Raw genomic sequence first — 17,521 nt, 5'->3', positions numbered from 1 at the left:
AAATTGGTAGAGAAAGGATCATTATGTTCAATGTAGCCCTCTTCAAATATATATCACTGATTTCAAATTTGTACAGATCTATGGAGTCTTGCCATTTGCAGGCTACCATTCCATCAAATAAATTTGAGCTTTTATCCAATTATTTGCACTCTTATTTGTTTCAATTCAACAAATGTTTTGCATGTTTTAATTGATAAAATGTCATTGTTTTAAACAAATAAATTTTTCGAATTATTGTTTTAAACAAAGTGAATATTCACAATGATGAAAGGATACTCAGGAATTTCTCAGTGCTCTCCCGGGGGTGGTATGATGCCCAACAGGTAAGACAGTTGTTCATATTCCTGGCATTTGGTTGTGTCCTCTTTCGCCCGCTTTGCTGTTGGGGTTGTTCCATAAGCAGAGTTGTTGTTGGGGTTGTTCCCCAAGCAGAGATGTTGTTGAAGACTCAGTTTCTTCTCCAGCAGTAATCTCCCCAGCATGGTTGTTCTCCTTGTGGTAGATTCAGTGGTTGGTGGATTGATATCCCGGTGCTTTACCGCTTTCCCCCCAGCATTGTCGCAAGCAGAGCTGTTGGTGGGGTCGTTCCCCAATATAGTCGCAAGCAGAGATGTTGTTGAAGACTCCGCGTTCTTCTCCAGCAGTAATCTCTCCTCAGTGCAATCGCCAGCGGAGTTGTTGTTGCTCTCCTCATCATGGTTGCTTTCCATTTTTCCCAGCTTAGTCTGCAGAATGGTTGTTGTGGCAGTTTCTGCCTGTTGAAAGCTCTCAATCCCCAGTAGGGTCGGTTGGTGGCCTAGCATCCCAAAGATTGGAATGATTTCCTGATTACTTTTGATCCTCAGTAGAGTGGCTTATTGCAGAATCTACTTGTGTGATCCGGTAGATGTGTGTTCTCCCCGAGTAGAGTGGCTTGTTGCAGAATCTACTTGTGTGGTGCTTTCTCCTTCAGTGGTTTGTGCTCTGAACGGATAGTTGACAGCTTTCCCCCAGTAGAGTTGCTTGTGCAGTTAGATTCTACTCAGATGATTCTCCTGCAGTGGGTATTCCCCGGAGTTGTTTGGAGTTGCTTTTGCAGTAGTTCTTGGTCGAGCCATGAACTCTTGTTTCTCAGTTGATGCTAGGATCCCCTGCAGAGATCCTCAGGATTCTCCTGATCCCCTGCAGTACCCGCAGATCTTTGCTTTACAGCATGTGGATCTCTAGCAGATTGGCTTTCCAGTTGGTTTTCCCCTGGAAGTATAGTACCGGGCGTTTAGTTCCTGGACCTGTTTGTGTTAGATATGTCTGTTTTGTCAGCATTCATCAAACGTAAATCACGCATATTCATGCATATTCATAAAACATTCAGATATTCATGTGGCATCCTTTTGCCATATATCTTTTGTTTGTTGTTCTCCTGCCATGGGTGATGTAGATCTCTTTATAGATCTTCCCAGGCAGATGTCGGGTGGTTAATCTCTCCATATAGAGTCAACCCCATAAGAAGAAAGTGTCTGTCTTTCCTTCTGTAGTTCCCCACTGAGATTATCCTCGTGGATGGCGGTTTCTTCTGTTTCCTCCCAACACATATATTGGGATGGATGTTCCTATTGAGTTATATCCTCATAGGACGAGTTTTGATTCAGTCTGTCTTTTCGGATCAATCCCGAATCGGCGTTGTGTCAGCTGTTTCTTGTGCTTCCCTGTGGAAGAAATGAATGGTTTGCCCAGTAACCGACATCAATTCATTTATCCCTAGTGGAGTTTTTTGGGCCTCTACCCAGCAACCGGTAGTTGTAAGTCCTATGTTCTTGCTTCTTGGCGGAATTTGTGGTTATATACCTTTTATTCCTCAAACAAGAGTTGTTGGTCTTCTACCCAGTAGTCGGTAGTCGTAAATCCTGTTTGCCTGCTCTCCGGCAGTTTGTGGTTTGTTATAAACCCTATTTTGTTTCCCGTGCGAATTTGTGATTCGTTCCATCCCCACGCGGAGTTGTTGGTCTTCTACCCAGTAGTCGGTAGTCGTAAATCCTGTTTGCCTGCTCTCCAGCAGTTTGTGGTTTGTTATAAACCCTATTTTTGTTTCCCGTGCGGATTTGTGATTCATTCCATCCCCACGCGGAGTTGTTGGTTTTCTACCCAGTATTCGGTAGATGTAAACCCTAATTTGTGGTTATTCCCACCAGATTATGGCTACTACCCCGTATTCGGTAGTTGTAAGTCCTATCTTTTTCCCCTAGCAGAGGTAACCTTTGTGTGGTTCGTTCTGGTTGATGGTGGATTCTCTGTTGTTGCGATTTTTATCCCCAACAAAGTTTGCGTTTCCCGGTGGAATAAGTTGAATAAGTGCTCAGTATTTGGCCTTCAATCACCCTATCCCCAGTGGAGTTTGTGGTCTTCTACCCCGTATTCGGTAGTTATAAATCCCATGTTGTTTTGTTCTCCCCATCGGAGTTTGTGCCTTATGGTACGAGTGGATAATTGTCAGATGCTTGCAATTTTATCCCAGCTGAGTCGTTGGTTTCTACCCAGTAGTCGGTAGTGTTAACCTCTTGTTTCCTCAGCCAGAGTTTTGGTATTCTACCCCGTATTCGGTAGTTGTAAACCCTAATTTCTCCCCTTTGCAGAGTTAACCTTGTTGTTCATCCTAACCGATGATGGTTACTCTTTGTGGTTATCTTCATTCAATATTTGATGTTGATATTCCTCCATTTGCTTGTGGATAATTGCCGGATGCTAGCAATTTATCCCCAGCAAGTTGTCTTCTGGATCATTGTCGTATGCTCGCAATGTTATCCCTTTTGAAGTTGCCAGTGGGTCTTTTCACCGTTTGCCAGTGATTTGTTCCCCGGATCATTGATTGTTTATCAATGCATCCCCAGCCAGTCCCTGTGAATAATTGCCGGATGCTTGCAATCCATCCTCAGCGGATCGCCTTTCATTTACCCGTTTGCTCGGTAATGATTGTTGCTCCCTTTGTTTGGTCATCATTATATACCTAGTTTTGGTATCCCGATGCCTTTCTTTTCGGTCGATTTATCCTTTGTTAACCCAGTAACCGGTTATGGATAATCTTCCATGCGAGTGTGTTATCCACGTTCTGACGGTAATGGATAATATATCTCATGCACTCTTCAGTCGAAGCCTTTTGTGTTTCCCTAGTCGAGTAATATTCGTTATTCCCTTTGCGGAGTCGAATATTTGTTGTTTGGATAATTGCCGGATGCTTGCAATTTATCCCCTTTGGGTTGTCTTTCGTTTACCCGGATGCTTGGTATCGATTGTCTCTCTTTTTGGTTAGTCACCTATTATATACTTCGGTATCTTTGGTGTCTTTTCCTTTTGAGTATATTATTCACGGTCTGCCGGTAATGAATAATATGTCTCTTGCACTCTTTGGTTGGAATCCTTTGTTGATCTTCCCCAATAGGGTAAGATTCGTATTCTTTGTAGAATCGAATACCCATCCTTTAACCAGTTTGTGTTTTGGATGATGAGTGTTTTGGTATATATACCAATTCACGTTTTCGGTAGATCACATATTATATACTTCGGTATCCCTGGTGTTTCTTACCATGCGAGTGTATTATCTACGGTCTGCCGGTAATAGATAATATATCTCATGCGAGTATTCTATCCACCTTCTGACGGTAATGGATATTGTATCTCATGCACTCTTTGGGTTTGTGTCCCCAGTTGAGTAAGATTCGTTTTCCTGTTGTGGATTCGAATGTCCATCCTGTAAGTTGATTTTCTTTCAAGCCCTCCTTTCGGATGATGAGTGTTTTGGCATATATACCAATTCACGTCTTCGGTAGGTCACCTATTATATACCCCGGTATCTCTGGTGTCTCTTCCTTTTCGAGTATATTATTCACGGTCCGCCGGTAATGAATAATATGTCTCATGCGCTCTTGGGTCAATCTTTTGATTGTTTTCTCCGCAGAGTAAGATTCATATTCCTTGTGGAATTGAATATCCATCCTATAAACAAGTCTGTTTTTCTAGCTTCCTTTCGGATGATGAGTGTCTTGGCATATATACCAATTCACGTTTCGGTCGACAGATTTGTGTTTCTATTTGTGTTGCTGTATTGGTGTTCTCCCCAGTACATGCATTGTGTGAGTCAGCTAGTGTCTTTCCAATGGATGTGTCTCCTTTGGAAATCCTCTGATCCCCAGTGTGAGTCCTTTACTTCCCCAGTAGGGTCTCTAGTCTGTTTTCTGTGTTCCCCCAAATCAAAGTCGTGTCCTACTCACGCATTCTTTTTCTTTTGTTATCCCAATAAGAGTCCTATTAGAGTCTCTGTTCCTGGTGAGTGGATTACTCCGATGGATCGTCTTTTCTTCTGTGTGAACCATATCCCCGCAGAGTTTATGTCTTTTGCATGCATACATTTGCATCATGAGGTCTCTTAGGGACCAAAATTTGTCTCATTACTGTTATTTAAGCCCATTCTACCGCGTCGAGATGAAGATTTCTAAACTTCACTTCTCCGGCTAGAATGACCTTAAATAGGGGCATCTGTAAGACCCCAATTTTTGCCCTAAGATCCCTCATGGCATCATAACATATCATATCATTGCCTCAAGGATCATTGTGCACCTTGCTTGCCTCCTAGTGGGTGGGTATCTTGTGAGGGTGATTCTTGATCACCAAGCATGTATTGCATTTGTATATCATTTCTTTTCATTTGTTTACTAACCCAAAAGTACAAAAATATTGTCATCTAACCTTGTTTCTTGCAGCTGAAGCAAACTAGGTCAAACCAGTCAAATCAGCCATTGAGCAATGGATGGTGACCATTCTTGAAGAATTTGGGCACCTTGATCATTCATAAGAGTTCATATGAGTTGTAATATCATTTGGAATCAAGATCTCAAGTGGAAGAGGCTTGAAATTCATCAAAGCATGGCTCAGTCAACCAAAACCCTAGCAAAGTCAACTGTGGTCAACTGTGCATTTAATCAGGGATTGGAAGGTGTGAGATGGTTGGAAAGGTCTCATTCATGTCCATACAAGCCTCAATTAACATTTCAAACATCCATAGTGAAGGATTTGAGGTCAGACAAAAAGTTTCCCAAAATAGTAATGACCTGTAATTTTCAGCTGCCAAAAATGGAAAGTCATTCTCATCAAAATTACATGTCCAAGAAAGCTTCAAATCAAAATTTGTCCAACATGAAAGTTGAATATCTTGCTCTTGCCTTCCCAAAAAGTCCAAGAACACTCATTTCTCATATGTGGTTGGCAAGTTATGATCAAATCATTTTCAAGAATTTTGGAATTTCAAGGAGGCATAACTTTCAAACCATTTGGCCAATTTGGATGATTCTTTTTTGAGAAAACCACATTTAACATGTACTATCATAATGCATCATTACATTTCATCAAAAACTTTCACATAAAAAGGTCATTTTTCAAGTGAACCATTTAAAATTTGGTGGGAAAAATAGTGATTTTCAAAAATACATGGGATTTTCACACCAAACCAATTCAATTCACTTCTAAACACGATTTGTGACTTGCTTCAAAGGAGAGTTTACTGTTCCATTGGTTCTAAGTGCAAAAGGGCAATTTGGCCAAAATGCATAACATGTGCAACTTGCTAATCACTTCCAATTTGTGCTAATCATGATTAAGGCATTGGATTAACAAGACTATAAGAGCCTAATCATAACAGAAAGTTCAGAGGCACATTCACAATCTCAGATCAAACTCACAAATTTCTCAAATTCTCCCAATTCTCTCAATTTTCACTCACACTTTTTTTCAATTGTTCATCAAGAATTCTTCACTCTTTGTGCTGTATCTTGTGTCGTTCATCATTAACAGGTGGAATTGAAGAAATGTCTGAAGCTAATTGTGGAAGAATCGTACAGAATCCTAACTGTTGCAACCTTGAGCATCAATGGCATTTTGAGATTTCTCCATCATCAAGCATTTCTGAGTTGAGCTACCACTTGTATTCACCTTCCTAAGCATCCTAGACATTCTGTTTTGGTAATTGGAGGTTCGAAACACACAAGAACACGAGCTGCATAATCACAAGGTGAGATTTCAAAACCTTCGATTCTTGAAATTGACATGTGGCTTAGGTAGATCGTGGAACATAGAGCTCACTGCAACTTAGATCACTTAATTTCATCAAGTATTGTTGAAGATATGTAGATCTGAACATTTGAATGTGAAACTTTCTTGGCTCGATCTGGTTAGCATGATTAGAGTTAGGTTAAATGCTTGCTGGTTTAGTGATCTACATGATGAGACGTTTCGATTGGTATATGGCATGATAGTTTTTGTGAGAAAAAGTCATGATGATGATGATGAACACCAAGATCGCGCGATGAACATTCGATTCTCGCTTCAGTTTTCGCGTTGGATCCGTGTTGCCTGTGCCGTGCGTTCAAAATTGTGTTTCCCGCCTCCGTTGGCCATTCACGTGATGACACCTCCGTTAATGAAACAAAGCGTTTTGTCCACGCCTCTCCGTAATTACGAAAATGCCACGGCCTTCATTTTAATTCATTTTAGTTCTAAATATTTATTTCATTTCATCAATTAACTTCAAAAATTCACAAATGATTCATCCTTGATCCAAATTGAGTAAGGATTTTTGCATTCATTTCCAATTTCTCTCTAGTTTTTTTTAGGTATGATAGCAAAAGTTGTGCCTGATTGATTTTTAATTTTGTCCAGAGACTTTGATCATGTATGCTTTGTGTATATGTTTCACCACTTTGATTGTAAAATAATGATGCCTTATTGAAAATGCTTGAAATTTTATATGCATGATCCTGACTCTTTCCTGGTCATTTTGGTATGTGGTTTGCTAATTTTTCATTTCTGGATTAGGAGATATGATGTGATCTTCATGAGTGTGACAATGTGTACACACTAGTTTTTGTTCAACTTCTTGAATTTTGTTTCCATGCTTGTGCTAGGCCAATTGCTCTAAATTTTTGCATGTGATTACTTCTATATGTCTAGCTTGAGCATGATTTTTTGGTAGATTTTTAGATTCATTTCCTATTTGATTGGGATTTTGCTTTGCTGTTTGGTCATTTGTGAATTCTTTTTGAGTGTGGAACTTCCATGCTTTGTGAAATTCTCATGCCTTATCATATGAAGCTGAAACTTTGTGGATTGTTTTTTAACATGTTTAACTTCGTTTTGGCTTTGGTGTGGTTCATTTATCTTATGCCATTTCTGTTTTACACTTGCCTAAAGTTGATACATGATTTGTGGCCTTGTTTGAGTTTGTTCTTGCATACCATGATTTGCTGAATTTAATTTCCATACTTCCACTTGTCCAAATAGCATGAAATTTGAGATGATGCTCATTCAATGTGTTCTGTTTAAGCTTGAATTTGTGTGGAATTTGTTGAGCTATTTTGGTATTGGTTTGATTGTGATCATTCTGTTTGCTCCAATGTGTTTCCAAAGTGCATAGTTTGACATGTTTAGCTTATGATAATGCAATTGATGAATGCTTTTGATGTGAGACCAATTGGATTCTATTTATGTTTGATAAATCTTGATTTTGATCAATTTTCACTTGCTGTTTTGAATTTTTCACCTCCTTTTGACCCTAGGCTTGGCCTAGTGGTCTTACTTCTCATATTTGAGTTGTTTTTTCAGGTTAAAGAAGCAAATGCTTTGAAGAGATTAATTCAAGTTGATTGAGTTTGGTTTATTTGATTGTCATAAGCTAACTTGGTTTGTTTTGTAGGATGCTAACTCATTTGGTTTGAGTTTGTGCTTTGCACATGTGATTGATTGTGTTGACTGTTGGCTCATAACTTGTCTGTTTTGACTTTGTGATTGGGATACTAATTATATTTGATTGATTTCAGGTACCATAGTCGCTTTAGTTCCTTTGAGAACTTGCTATTGCTTTGCTTTGCTTAAGCATTGAGCTAGACTCTCTTGTCTCCATGTAGTCTGGAAGACCTGGCTTGTTATTTAGCCAGGCAACTGTCTGAAGTCCTCCTTAAGAGGCAATGTTTGTGATTGTTTAACTTTGTCCCCAAGCAGGTAAAGACCTCATATGAGGCAATTGGTAGACAAAAGAGATATGTAGCCTATCTCCTACTATTCTGTGAGTCAATCACTTTGCTCACACCACATGTGTTGATGCATAGTGAGTAAAAATCCAAGATCTATCGAGTCTAACTTGTGGAGAGAGTTCCATCTTTCTGAACTCCCACACCTTCTGATTTTCAATGCTCTCCCTGACCAGGGATAAGAGTGACGAGGCACACCCCTCATATCCTTTCATCTGCTTCACCTTGGCTCTCAATGTCAAGGTTAAGAGCACCATTTACCCTATTCCAACTGACTTTTAAGTCTAACCCTTTGATTGAGCCTAATTGTTTGGTTATAGTGGGTGCTAAATGAATTTGTTTGATTGATTGCTTGTTGCATTTGTACATGTTTGCTTGCTTGCCTTGTTGCACTTATCATCATTGATTGTTCATTATTGTATGATCATCATTGCATACTCTTGTGGTTTGTTTGAGTTTACCCATTGAGGACAATTGTAAGACCATGTTCTTTGGCCTTTGTTCCTATGATTTGGAAGGGATAGAGTGTAAGACCATATCACTTGGTCACTCATGTCCATTGCTTATTGCATTGTTTGTTTGTTGTGTGTGAGGATGCAATTGTAAGACCATGTTGTTGGCATTTATATTCCTATGATCATTCTTTGGAGGTTGGTATAAGTCCAGATAGATTGGCATCTGACATCCAAGTTTTGTTTTGTTTTAGGAGATTGGTGTAAACTCATTTATTGGTATCCGATATCCGATTTTGCTTTGTGAGATTGGTATAAGACCATCATTGGCTTCCGGTATCATTTTTGTTTTTAGGATATTGGTGTAAATCCATTTATTGGTATCCGGTATCCGCTTTTGTTTGTGAGATTGGTATAAGACCATTGATGGCATCCGGTATCACCTTGCCTTTTATTTGCTTGCTTTGTTGCCCATTCCTAAGGACACACTTGAATCATCTTCTATATGATTTCAAGAGGTGAACCTTTCTAAGAAGTTTTACATTCCATCATCCATACCCTCTTTGTCCTAAACCTTTTCACACTTTGCTTTCGAAAACTTTGACTTGTTGTACAAACATCTTCACCCCTTTTCAAATTAGAAACTTGGACCTTAAGTCCTTGATTTTTCAAACTTCACTTTTCATAGCACTTCTTTGAATCAATCTTAATCATACCTTGACCATATTTTATGAATAATCATCATCAATTAACTTCACTCATTCAATTGTTTTGGCTTTGTCCATTGTTAATATGTTTTCATACATTAGCCTTAGGTTTTAATTACCATAGTGGTTGATGTAAATCTTACCTTATCCTTAGTGAGTTGATTGTAAGTCTTCCATACTTATTATAGGGTTAACCCCTCACTAGTATGTTGAAGCCGTCCTCGCATGGTGGATTGTTGATGTTGGTTGAGTTTTCTCTCATTGGTAATGAAAAGCCTTAGTGCTTGTGTTTAAAATTGAACTCACTAATTTTTGGAAATCTTTTAGCCGAACTACGGCGTTTTGATCCTTACCTTTGATGGAAGGTACGTAGGCAACGGGTTCAAACACAAAAATAACTACCTTGTACATTCTTTTCTCATCATCCCATTCGTGTTTGCACAATATGTCAAAAACAAATAAACATTCTTATACAACAAGTGTGAAAAGGGCTCCCTAGGAGTACCTAGGACGTGATGGGTGCCTAACACCTTCCCATTGCGTAATTTACCCCTTACCCAGATTCTCTGATCTTTTATTGGTTTTCTACGTGTAAAACTTCTTAGGTTTTTGTTCGCTTTTTAACCAGTCCTTAGGATAAATAAAAGTGCGGTGGCGACTCGATTCATTGTATACTTTGCTTATGATTTAATCAATAAATCATATAGCGACGAATACACCGCTACAGACTTGCTCCCCAGTCAGAGTTTTCTCCTGGTTTCTGAGCAGTTTATTTTTCCCTGTAGGGTTGTCTCCCATTTTTATGGTGTTGACATAAAATTCCCCACAGGTTCGGTGATATTTCTCTTTCCTCAGCAGATCTCCTCCTTCCCCGGTTAGGGTTGAGCCTTTTTTGGATTGTTGATCTCTGTGTTCTCCGACAATTGTCTCCATATTTTGTGGATTGACCGAGGATTATACCGATGATTCAATTTCTTTGCGACACCTTTGTATCCTTTGTGATCGTTCTTGTCAGCATAATCATCATATATAGAGTGTCAGCCCCTTAGGCAGAAAGACTTTAACCTTTTTCCTCTTCCCCACTGAGTTGTTTCCTCGTGGATGATTATTACTTCAGTTTCCTCCCCAGTTGTTTATCTGGATGGAACCACTCCCCTTGAGTTATATCCTCAATTAGTCGAGTCTTGATTGACTGTTTCTTTCTAGCTCCTACCTAGATAGATACTTTGAGTTCCCTAAGAGTATATTGCTCAGTAACTGGTAATATTCTTCTTAGTTTGCAGTTTGTTACTTCTTGCCCAATATCTGGCAAAAGTACCCCAAATTTTCCAGCAGTAGAGTCCCTAGTGGATCTGATTCCCCAGGAAGTATATCCTTGATATGTTCACCCTAACCGGTGACAGATATCTTTCTCTCCCCTGCTTGAGTCTATCCTTGATATGTTCATCCTAACCGATGACAGATATTCTCTTTTTTGGTATTCTACCAAGTAAAAAGGTAGTTGTAATCCCTATTCTTGTTTCCCAGAGAGTTAATCCTTGATATGTTCATCCTAATCGATGACAGATTTCTTTCTCTTTGCGGTCTTCTACCCAGTAACCGGTAATTGTAAATCCTGCTTTTGTTCCCTCTGCAGAATTGATCCTTGATATGTTCACTTTAACCAGTGACGGATTCTCTCTCTTAGTATTCTATCCAGTAACTTATAGATGTAATTCCTATTTTATCTCCTCATAGAGTCTATCTTTGATATGTTCATCTTAACCGGTGATGAATTTTCTCTTTGACGGTATTCTATCCAGCATTCGATAAATGTAATTCCTACTTTTTGTTCAGTTGGTTTATCCTTGATATGTTCATCTTAACCGATGACGGGTATCCTCCTTGACAACCCCAGGCAAGTATATTCTTGACATGTTCATCCTGGCCGATAATGTATGTTCTTCCCTGTTGAGTTTATCCTTGATATGTTCATCCTAACCGATGACAGATACTCTCACCTTTGGTCTTCTGCCCAGTAACTGGTAGTTGTAAATCCTATTTTCTGCAGTTTTCCCCAACAAAGCTATTCTTACCTAGTTACCAATAATGAATATCCCCTTCTGTTGTTTCCCAGCGAGTCATCCTTGATATGTTCATCCTAATCAGTGACGGATGTCCTCTCTGTCAGATTTTTTATTATCTCCTTACCCAGTAACAGGTAGTAGATAATAGATTTATGTTCCTCCTGTGTTGAAGATTATTTCTCCCTAGTTGAGTTGAGTGCGCATTTCCTTAGTGAAATCGCTTTTCCCTGCATGATTCAAGTATTTCAGTTTTATTCCGACTTACTCGTATCCCTTGCAGATGTTGTTAGTTCCCCGACTGAGTCTTTCCATTTTGTACGAAATTCCTCTAGTCCCCCAGTAGTTTTAAGTCGTAGCCTGGCCTACGCACAACCTCTTTAATCCCCTCAGAGTCTATGTCTTCCTAGTGAGTTTTCCTAACGGAATGTATTATACTCCTGCGGACCTTCGGTCTCTCTGATTTCTTTGCCTTTGTGGCAATATTTCCCCACAAAGAATTTACTGTTGCATTCATAACATATGCATCATAAGGTCTCTTAGGGACCAAAATTTGTTTCTATATATGTTGTTATTTAAGCCCATTCTACTAAGTCGACATGAATATTTTAACCTTCGCCTCCTCAGTTAGAATGTCCTTAAATAGGGGCAGTTGTAAGACCCCAATTTTGGCCCTAAGATCCCTCATGCAATTTCATCATAAGCATTAACATTGGGATCATACCTTCGCATCCTCCTTACCCCTTGAAATTTTGGTATCAGATATGAGATGTTGAAGGTAATGTCACGACACTAATATTTGAGTAAAACACCCAAGATAAAGATAAAGAATAGTAATGCAATAGACACAAGCAATTGTTAACCCAGTTTGGTGCAACTCACCTACGTCTGGGGGCTACCAAGCCAGGAAGGAAATCCACTAAATAGAATCAGTTCAAAGACTCTCAGTACACTCCACAAGTTACAGTCTTTTTCACCTAATCTTTACCCATGTGACTTCTACCTAAGAACTCTTAGATAGGAGAACCCACTCACTCCCTCTAAATCACACCTATGATTTTAAACAACATTACTTATGAAAAGAAGACACTCTTCAAAGACACACACTTGATCTTACTTAGCAGCTTCAATCAAGTAGACACACACTTGATCTTACTTAACAGCACCAATCAAGTAGACACCCACTCATGCTTAAAAGCTTAGAGTGACAAATTACAACTCACAAATCAGACCAATTCAATCATCTATGGATGAATTGAATGGCTTATAGGTCACACGACCACACAAGACACAAACCCTTATTTTCTCTCAATATTTCGCTCTGTATTGGTTGTGTATCAAATCAGGTTTTCCATGTCGTATTTATAGAAGCATTCAGCTGGGCTTAGACATCTTGAAACCCTAAAACTATTTTCCATTCAAATCTTCTCATGACAGCTGATTAGATCTCTTTGGAAAATAAGTAAATCTGGTTATAATTAATGATTGAATGCGTTTGTAAATCAGATCTTCAATCATACATAGATTGCAATTAAAAGCGCAATCACATAACACGTAACATTCACCTTGAGTGTTCTGTGTGCAGATGTCATGACATCGGGTTTAACATCCTGGAACAATCCTGCATAATTCCATTTTAAATATCCAGCAGGTACATTATATCAGATGTCATGACATCGTGTATGACATCCTGAAACAATCCTGCATAATTATATTTTTAAACTCCAGCAAGTACAAGATATCTTACATTAAGACATCACATGCAACATCTTGTGAACACTCTTTGGTTTACCAAAATTGTTGCCAACACTTAGAATCAACAAACTCCCCCTTTGGAAAATTTTGGCTAAAACAAATATCTATCCATTTTGTTCACAAGAAAAACACATCAGCAGTTAAACAGCATAACAGCAGTTTAAGCAGCAGCAGAAGCAAACAGAATTACTAGCTATAATAGCAACTAGTAAAACACACAAATGCACAAGGGTACTTCTTCTCTCCCTAAGTTTGTTCAATACAGACATCTCCTTTAACAATAACAACACCTGTAAAAACAACACCTGTAACAATCAGAATATCCTTCTGGCATCTCCTTTAACATCATAGAACAGAACCTCATTCTATCCCGCATCAGACATCTCCTCCAACATCACAGAACAGAACATCATTCTGCCTCCTTCAACTTCAGTTGTTCACCTATTTAGCCTAGCTAGCTACAAGAGCACTGCATATCTCCACAATCCATACTTCTCCAGACATTTAACTGCAGCTCTCTACATAATCACTTCTCCCCCTTTTTAGTCAAAATAGACCAAAGGTGACCAATTAGACAAAATAAATGTCAATCATCCTAGCAGAGAATGTCACAAGAGATGTTATAACATATAAAATGTTAAAACATAAATTTTAGGAGATACAAACCATAATTATACACAACTGTAATAGCTGAGATAATTAGAAATCCATGGAACTCATTAAGAGCCCAAAATTACATCAAGGCATCAGTTTCCTTCGATTGATCAATCAAGCCACCTTAAGAGGCTGGCTCCTTCCTTGCATATGTCATGACAACATCATTGACATGGCTTCCTTCAAACAACTTGTAGTGAATGGACAGTGGAGGCTTCCTTCTGTTGGGAATATCACTTATGTTGAGAATGCCTGGTTGCTGGCTTAAGATAATTCCACAGATGATAGATGGAAAGGCAATAGGCAGCTTTATTGCATTAATGGAGGCACGTCTAACAATCTGTTCAAACATAAACCTTCCAAAATCAAAGTTTAGCCTGGTTCCAATAGCATAGATGATTCTTCCAAGACCATTAGAGATGGTTGAGATATGGTTTGTTGGCTCCCAGTTGGCTGAACCAATCTTGTGCAAGATGGCATATTTAACAGTTAACTTGCCAACTGATAGATGCTTCTTACTAGGCCATTCGTTGACTTGGCCAGCAGTAATAGTCATACAGACTTCATTGTCTGTAGCCTCTAACTCCACACCTCCTTCAGTTCCTCTCCCTAGGAACTTGTTGGTTATGGTTGGGGAGAACCTCACACATCTACCTCTCACAAAGACCTTGCAGAATTCCTTGCTACTCTTTTCAGAAATATCCTCTGGGATATTCACAACAAACTCTTTCACTAACCCTTCAAAACATTGGGGCAAAGCAACAACAGTTTTCATCAGACCAACATTCTTGATCAATTCCATCACTTCCTTCACTTCTACAGCCTCCTTTCCCAACTCCCTTTCAAAAACAACCCTCCTTTGAATGACAAACTTCCACTTGGCAGTACCATCTTCTATATGGAAAGAGATGTTGTCTAAGTGCACAACTGCAACTTTGCCTGGAGACTTTTTAACAGTCTATCTTTTAGCAGGAGAGATGTTTGGGACATCGTCTTCGACATCATCTTCAGAGTCAGAACTCTCTCTCACCTTCCTCTTCTTAACCTCTACTTTAATCCATGATTTGGAGGGTCCTACACCAGCAACCTTTTTCCCTCTTCTTGCTGTCATCATTTCAGCCACAGTCTTCCCTTTTCTGGTCCTCGGTTTCTTTGCAACACTTGGTTTCACATGATGGACCAAGGTATCATCTTCTTCCTCTGAACTCTCTTCCTCCAGATTAATAACATTCTCAGCAGTTTCATGAGAAACATCAGCTGGTTTCTTACTAGGCAAGGTTTTACCTAGAGAGCATAATCCCTCAGCAGCCACTTCTTTCTCTGATCTAGATGAATCATCATCTTTCTCAGTTTGGGGTTCCACCTCAGGTGAGGGTTCCCTTCTAGACAGAGGGGTAGAAACACCCTTGACTGCATGCCCCTCGTTTAGAATCCTAGTTACTAGGTTCCTAATGGCACGATCTGTAAAGTGCATGTCATCCTTATGAGGAGGTTTATCAGGAATGTTACCTCGATTACTTCCAGCCGTGGAAGAAGGGCCAGGGACGTCGCCTGGAATAACAGAGAGGGGAATAACCTCCAGAATATCTTCATCCAGAAACTCCATGGAGGGAGTCCTTCCTTTGTGAGTGGGTTTTGATCCTTTTCCACTCCACTTTAATTGCTATAACTTCTCATGAATACAAATCTCTAGTTTCCTTCTTAAACATTCAAACTGATTAGCATCCAAAACCCTTGCAAATTTGTCAGCTAATTGCATTTCATGCTTTAGTGCTATGATTTTATCTTCCATAAATTCTCTAATGAAGTGATGACAAAAATCAATGTGCTTAGTCCAGCTGTGCTGAATAGGATTTTTGGACATAGTTGTAGCACTCAGGTTGTCATAGTACAATGTCATGACATTGTGTGTGACATTGTATTCAGTCAACATTAGTTACAACAAACCCTGTTGAGAACAGCAACTTTCAGTTGCTATATATTCAGCTTTATATATAGCCCAAACACCATTTTCATCTTTCAAATATGTAGGAGCAGGTGTCCTTTCACTCTCCATCCCAATCTTCTTAACATTGTTCTTGGCACTTTTGCTTTGAGATAGACACATAGACCCTTCTATCTGTTTGAGTTGTAGCTCAAGTCCAACAAAGTTCTTTCCAACTTCAGACTGCATTTGACTAACAACATGTTCAACCATCTGATCCAACCTCCTACCAAACCCAATATTATCTATTTGTGCCACCATGAGCTTTTCTCCTGGAGGTTTCAGATAAAAATCTTTGAAAATTTCAACCACATCAGATTTGTTTTTGGTCTAGGTGTATCTGGAGGAGTCATCCACCACTGCATACTTCTTTCCACCAAGGCTTACCACCTGCATGGGTCCCATCAATTCCATATGGAGGAGTTTCAAACCTTTGGAAGTGATGTCATGTCTGAGTTTCTTGTGTGACATCCTTGTCTGACATTTCCCACCGACTTTTCTTTCATCAATCTTCAATTTGGGAGTTCCTCTAGCAGATATAATCATTTTCATCCCTTTTGCTTTGACTAAAGTACACTTTGAGGAATAACCAATTTGAGAGCTCCACATGTAACAGTTGTCTTTGGTCCTGACTCCTTTCATGATCACTTCACTTTCTTTGTCAGTAATTAGACATTCAGTTTTAGTGAAGTTAACAGTTAGACTTTGGTCACACAGTTGGCTGATGCTTATTAGATTTGCAGTCAAGCCCTTAACATGTAGGACCATGTCAATTTCAGGAACTCCAGGGCTATCAAGCTTACCTATCCCCTTGATTTCACCCTTTGATCCATCACCAAAGGTTACATAGCTTATGGCATGAGGATGAAGGCCAGTTAGCAGGTCTTTGTTTCCAGTCATGTGTCTGGAGCACCCACTGTCAAAATACCAATCTTCTTTGGCTGAAACTCTGAAGGAAGTGTGAGCTATTAGACTTGTAACATTAGTCTTAGGAACCCATTGCTTCTTGTTGACAGGCCTGTGATGTTTGGGTCTTGGTATATAGTGAGTCTGATGATGAACAGGGCTACGATAACCATACAACTTATAGTAGCTGGGCTTCTGGTGGCCAAATTTTCAACAGTAATGGCATCTCCATCTTTGGTGTTTCCCTTTCTGCTGTCTTCCCTTCTAATGTTGTGACATATGATGTGACATCTCAGGTTTGCTTTTAATATGGCTACACTTAGGTTTGGATTTAGGTTTGCAACCAGTGTAATTGCACTCAGGCTTAGATTCATTATACCCAATGCCAGATTTGTCTCCTGTTATTTGTCCAGTTTGGAGAATCTTGTCTAAGGTGTCAGATCCATTGTTTAATATTCTTACATACTTGGTCATCTCTTCCAGTTTAGAATTCAAGAACATAGCTTTAGTTTTTAACTTGGAGAGTGTTTCCACATGTTTTGCCTTCTCATTCTCCAGCTGTACTATCACTTTCTTCTGGCTTTCAACTTGTTGACTTTCATCTAGCTTGGCATTCAGAACCACTGCTTCTGTTTTTAATTTGGAGATGGTTTCCAAGTGTTCTACCTTCTCATTCTCAAGTTGAGTTATTACCTTCTTCTGGCTTTCAACCTGTTTACACACCTCTGCACTTTTGTGACACAACTTTCTGTAGGTAGTGGCCAACTCTTCAAAGGTTACTTCATTATCACTTGAGTCTTCATCAGAACCCCATCTTCCAGTCAAGGCAGTCACCAGAGTTGTAAACTCTTCTGTTTCACTCTCATCAGACCAAGTGGCAGCAAGACTCATCTTCTGTTTCTTGAGGTAGGTTCCACATTCAGTTCTAATGTGTCCATACCCATCACATTCA

The sequence above is a fragment of the Lathyrus oleraceus genome, chromosome 5 (genome assembly GCF_024323335.1).
Source record: "Lathyrus oleraceus cultivar Zhongwan6 chromosome 5, CAAS_Psat_ZW6_1.0, whole genome shotgun sequence".
Classification (NCBI taxonomy): Eukaryota; Viridiplantae; Streptophyta; class Magnoliopsida; order Fabales; family Fabaceae; genus Lathyrus; species Lathyrus oleraceus.
Note: the sequence above shows the minus strand (reverse complement) of the source record.